The 6,000-nt window shown below is 52.0% G+C and overlaps 1 protein-coding gene across 3 annotated transcripts in view; it reads left to right on the top strand.

Annotated features, from left to right (window-relative positions):
* Positions 1 to 6,000, top strand: part of NR6A1 (nuclear receptor subfamily 6 group A member 1) — a 63,411-nt gene that overhangs the window by 37,923 nt on the left and 19,488 nt on the right. The window lies entirely within an intron of this gene.

Here is a 6,000-nt window from a genome sequence, read left to right as displayed (position 1 = left end):
CTACCGGCCCGGGGCCGCCCCGTCCCGGCGCCCGCGGGCTGCGGCGTGCGGGGCTCGGACCGCGGCGTGCGGGACCGCGGGGACAGGGAGCCGTGCGGGCTTTCCCCTTTCCCTGCCTTTTCACGGCTCCCGGGGTGCGGGGCCGGGCAGCGTAGCCCTGGGCTGCGAGCAGGATTATGCAATTAAAAAAAAAAAAAAGGGGCATTTAGTTTGTTTTGTGGCTTAATTTGTTTATATTTTAAACTTCCTAATCCCTCCGACCATCTGGAGGAGCTTTTTTTAGTATCGTTAATTATGGATAGTATCGGGGTCACGGAGGCGCTCGGTAGCGCCCGCCCGCCCTCCCGGGACCGGCGCTGCCCCCCCGGTATTTGCAGCCTTTTTTCCCCTCCGTGGCTGAAGACAGCGGTAAAGCTCACCTTCAGAGTAAGGATGAAATGTTTCAGGAGAGAGCCCCGCGTGTTTGGTAGCACACGTTGCAGAAGTCGCTGTTTCTGTTGTGCCCAGGCCCTGCTCCCGCAGCCCGGACTGCTGGGGGTGGGGTTACTTCCAGATTTTCTTAATTCAGCATCCTTCTCAGTGGCTGCACATCTAGACAGCTTCAGCAGGGCCGAGGTTTAGGTTTTGGGGCAGGTAAGTCAGGGCTTCGTCTTACCGCTTTGTAATGTACCAATTCAAAAAACCAAACCGGTGTAACCCCGTGCTCGTTCGGAGCGCGCCGGAGCCGGGGCAGGCACCGCGCACGGAGCTTTATTTTGCTAAAATCGGATCAGAGAAAGTCGATCACTTGAGAGAGCGACTGAACTCGGGGTCGGTCTGCGAGCGTGGGCAGCGACCGGGACCCGCGTGCGTGTCCCCAGCTGCGGTCCCGGCCGTCGGGCACATTTTGGCGTGCGGGCTTTTGTTCCAAACTCTTTGTGCAACAACTGGCCGCGGTGGAGGATCCGTCCTGTCCCCGTCCCGCACAATGGAGCGGGCGGGGGTCCCGCAGCGCCCCGTGTCCCTCGGCAGCCCCCCGGGACGCGCGGTCCGTGGGGCCGGGGCTCCCCTGCCCCGGAGAAGTTGTATTTCACAGATGAGTTTTTGATATGCAAATGGAGATGTGTCCCAGGCTGGGGAAGGGTGATGGGTTTCATCAGCTGCACGCTCTTGATTTATACCGAGCCGAAAAGGAGCAGCTGATGATTTCTGGGTGTTTTAATGGGGGTTTTCTTTTAATTGAACTCTGCTTGGGCAGAAACGGAATCAGGGTGGAATAAGACCGTGAGTTTGGGATTTCATTACTGGAAAGGGAGACCAGAGAGGGATGCGCTGGCCATTCCTCTAGTGCAGCATTTCTCCTCTTTTCTTTCCAGTACTCACTGCTTTTCAAAATGAGGCTCTCTGTCAGTAGAACATCTCTTTACAGTACAGGCAATAAGGTTGCAGGTTTCCTCTTTCTTTCCTGTCCTCTATTTTTTTTTTTTTTTAAACGGGAGGCTTGTCCATTTAAATTAACCTTTCTCCCAGCTGGGCACACAAATGTTTTTGTTTTAGTTCACAGAGGGTTAATTCTATTCAGCTCTCACCGCGGCCGGCCTGATCCGGGGCAGCACAATCTGCTCTTTGAGCCGGGCTGGCCAGGCAGGACGCGGTGGGACCCCCATCTGGGGGTCGGTGCGAGCAGGAGCGGGACGCCCCCGGCCCTTTGTGCGCCTTTGGGCTCTGCCGCCGAGCTCGCTGCCGTCCCGAGCTGGGGCCAGCGCACAGAAAATTTAATCCCTGTGTTCATCGATTATAAGTTTAAAAAAAAAAAAAAAAGGCCCCTGGAGCAAAGGCGCCTGGTTTGGGGGTGGGCTTGTTTGGACAATGCAGCGCTCCACAGTGAGGGGGGGCGAGTTCCTTCGGTTCTGGGGCTTGAATTTCACAGGGTGGTTTTGTTGAAACTAAAAATTGACAATGAAAAGCGTCGTTAGGGAAAAATAAAGGGGAAAGAAAGCCCAACACGTTTGTTTGTGTTCGAGGCATCACCAGAGGCGAGAGGAGAGCAAGATGCGGTTGGGATTTAAGTAACACATGTGTGAGAATCCCTGTGTTCATCGATTATAAGTTTAAAAAAAAAAAAAAAAGGCCCCTGGAGCAAAGGCGCCTGGTTTGGGGGTGGGCTTGTTTGGACAATGCAGCGCTCCACAGTGAGGGGGGGCGAGTTCCTTCGGTTCTGGGGCTTGAATTTCACAGGGTGGTTTTGTTGAAACTAAAAATTGACAATGAAAAGCGTCGTTAGGGAAAAATAAAGGGGAAAGAAAGCCCAACACGTTTGTTTGTGTTCGAGGCATCACCAGAGGCGAGAGGAGAGCAAGATGCGGTTGGGATTTAAGTAACACATGTGTGAGATCTCCCCCTCCGCCCCCCTCCCCAAACAGCTGGTATTTAGCAGCTTGAGATTTAAACCCAGCTAAAGGGGGATGCGAGAGGGTCAGTTAATAAAGAAGCAAATAACTGGCACACGGCTGAAAAGAGGTTAAATATATTAACGAATTGCAGTGCTGAGTGTTGCCTGTAATTTTTTTTTTTTCACCCGTAAAAGATTGTCTTAGCTGTAAATTCATGTTCTGTTGTATAAACGGGGAGTTTTGCCTGTGGCAGCTTTCTTCGTTCTGCCTCTTGCTTTCTGGCCAGGCCAAATCCCAGCGCCGTCTGCTCTGGGGTTTGGGTGAGGGGTTGTGCCTTCACTTTTGGCCTTACTTTTGGCAATAAAGTCTTTGTTTCTCTTCCATCGCAAAGCACCGCTGTGGAAAATCCCCAACCCCGTGCCAGGTTTCCGAGGTAAATCTCCCAGGGAGCTGCAGTTGCTGTAGAGTTTTCAGCCGGGTGTCCGGGGGGGCTGTGAGCCCCTGGCAGCCTTGGGGACCTGCAGCCAGTGCCCGGTCCCCTCCCGGCACACAGCAGTGCCACTCCAGCAGCGCTGCTGGGGAGTCTGTGCACAGGGCTGGCACAGGTGGGAGCGGCGACAGGGACGTGCTGGCTGTGTGTCCCCACGCTTTAATTCGTTTGCTGTGTGGTTTAGAATCTCGTTCACGAGCCTTAGCGCTTTCTGTTTGGGTCTTTGCCATGTGTTTCAGCAGGGTTGTAAGATATTTCCTTTTGGAAATTCACAGGAACTTTGCTAAAAAAATTATCAAGACTGCTCATTTTGCTGGGGGCAAAAGGCAGTTTCTTGAAAAATTTAATGTATTGCTTTTACTGTTTGTCTTATAAAACATAGATGAGGAGAGCTTTTTTTCTCTTTTTTACTCCCATCTTCTGTGATTCTTGTGTAACATCATCATATTCTTGGAGAATTTACATTGTATGTGGTATGAAACCTACCATGACCTCTGAAAACAATACATCCTTTAATGTGGCTTCGGGGAGGGGCTAGCGAGGGAGTAGCCATAAAAATCTTCAGGGTTCAAGATGAGGTTGAGATTTTTGTGAGTGCTTTTGTCGTAGCAGCAACTGTTTGATTTAGTGGCCCCTGCTACAATGGGTTGGGAGAACAAAGCCAGAATATCCCGTGTATGAGTTTGTTAAATGTAAGGCCCATCAGGAAAATTGGGGAGGGGGGTAGGGGGAAGCTTCCTCAGCTCTCTCTCTGAAATAAAACAGGTATTTGAAAAAATTTCTTACCAATTGCTTTGTGTCCTAATCCGTGCTGTCTTGTGTAGTGTTTGAAACCAGATGAATCAGTGAGATGAGAGGTGACAGACACAGGGAGGAGGGAGGGCTTATTCACTTAAAAATGGCTCTTCTTGTTATCTGTTTTGATATTCTAGTGAAATTTCAAGGTTAAGGGAGTTCAGAGCACCCTCAGTGCAAAACTGCTTTAGGTTTGCGGGTGCTTTACCGTTTCTGTGAAGCTCCCTGTGCTTCTGCCCGTCTCTCCCATCCTTCACCCACACCAGGCGCTGTGTTACGTGGGGTGAAAACTGGCAAAGGTCAGGAGCAGCAAACCCGTGGGCACGGGGCAGCAGCGTGGTCCCTGCAGGATTTTTTAAAGATCTAAACCTCTGAGACTCTGTGCAGGCCATCCTTTTCCATCTCCCAGTTTCGTTTGCGGGGAGCACGGACACCTCTGCGGTCCCTGGGGTCTGTCTTTGTTCCCGGTGTGTGCCTCTGCTGTTGGCAGTTCTAACCTGCAAACCGGGGAGCAGTTTCTGCAGGGATGTGTGCGGCTCCTGTGGCCAGGGGCCATCCACACCATCTCCCCTTGGGCTGGGGAGACAGGCATGGCAAGGAGGGAAGGGGCTCCGATTCCTCCTCGCTTTAATCATCCGCCCTTCCCACACTGCCTGGGTGACGGCCCTATTCTTCCCACAACAAAAAAAGCTGTGCCTGGAAATGAGCCCTCATTGACATGGTCAGCCAGGCTGAGGAGGGAGCCCAGGGCTGTGCCTGCCGCTGGAGCAGCCTGTGTGCTGCCTTTGGCCGGTGCTGCTGTCCCCAGCCCAGCACTGCTGCTGACCCCGGGATTTATGGCCCCGCTGTGCGAGCAGGGGGAGGGCTGGGAGCTAAGCTGAGGCTGAGCTAAACCCTGCAGATAGAGGACTCCTCTGTCCTGCCTAATCCCCGGCCCCCTCCCCGCGTTTATCAGATTGCTGAAGGTGGAGATTACCTTGGTGCTACAAAGTCATGTTTAGGTGCCTCCCTTCAGAGATGCTCAGATAGCCCCGCTCCTGATTGGACCCACATTCCTTCGGGTGCAGCACATGCCTGAGGTGCTCTGTCATGTGAAACTGGGAATGTTTTGGTGCAAATCAGGAATTTTCTTCACTTAAAGTTTGTATTTCCTTTGTTCATCCCTTTATTTTAATGGTTTATAACAGTGAAATTTGCAGAACAGTGCAAATGTGCATGCTGTGCATAAGCAAACCTTTTAGAGATTAACACAGATTGGTTCTGGTTTCTACTGGGTTTAAGCTCTGGAGAAAGCTGCTTGTGAGTAGGAGCAGCTGGTTTAGATTTTTACTTGGCTTGTGTAACTGAAAACTGGTTTAATTTCTGGTCCCAAAACATTTGGCTCATTCATTTCTCTTGCATTCATATGTGCTGCAGTAGTAAGAAGCTACACCCTGGTTTGTCAGCTTGCTTGGGCTTTATTGAGGCTGGAGAAGACTTCACTGTGACTCTTACCTCCTGCTGCTCCAAAAATCCATCCTGTGGATAAACACCTTTGCTCAGAAAACTCCCTGGTCACATCTAAATGGAGCGAGTTTGACTCAGCTCATCTTCACAAGCCCGAGGCTGGGGAAGGTGTGTGCAGACAGGAGCAGGGCTGTGGGCAGCACCCCAGGCACGCTGTGGGTTTGTGCAGCTGTGTCTGCCCTGTCTGAGCTCCCTGCTGGCTCCCAGTGTGGATGGTGGTGCCCTGCTCTGTGCCCTGCTCTGTGCCAGGCAGTCTCAGAGCCTGTGCCACCTCCTGGTCCTGCCTGGGCCGTGGGTGTTTCTGTCCCCATGGGCAATGGCACTGTCCTGCCTCAGGAACACCAGGGACAGCCTGGTTTAACCAGCATCCCTGGGAAGGGTGTATGGAGTGGGAAGCAGCAGAGTGGTTCCTTTCTCTGGCTCAGCCAGGGTGATCTAGTCATTGGGTAATGTTTGACATTTGGGAAAGCAACTGGAGAATACTGGAATACTGCAGATTTGTGTGTCCCCGAATGTATTTGAATAGCTCCCACCTTTGCAGTGCAGATCTGTTTGCAACTGTTGGGTTAAAACATGAGATGGGGGCTGGGGCAGCTTGGCCTGGCGTGCAAGGGGTTAAACTGTTGAGCTGTGAAACATCTGCTGCAGGAAGAGCTGCTGGTGCAACTTGCTGGCATTATTTTAAGCATAGCTGACTTGGTTGAAAAGTGAGGTTTAGGCCTCCCTATGCAGTAGGAGGTGATGAGATTCTGGGTGCACTACCTGGCTCTCTTCACCATCATTTTCTTCTTTCTTTCTGTCTGACATCCCTGTCTGGACATCTCACTGAGCCGAGCA

Source organism: Onychostruthus taczanowskii, unplaced genomic scaffold (assembly GCF_017590055.1).
Source record: "Onychostruthus taczanowskii isolate IOZ18803 unplaced genomic scaffold, ASM1759005v1 scaffold25, whole genome shotgun sequence".
NCBI classification, from domain to species: Eukaryota; Metazoa; Chordata; class Aves; order Passeriformes; family Passeridae; genus Onychostruthus; species Onychostruthus taczanowskii.
The sequence above is the reverse complement of the archived record's forward strand: the minus strand, read 5'-3'. Positions and strand labels throughout refer to the sequence as shown.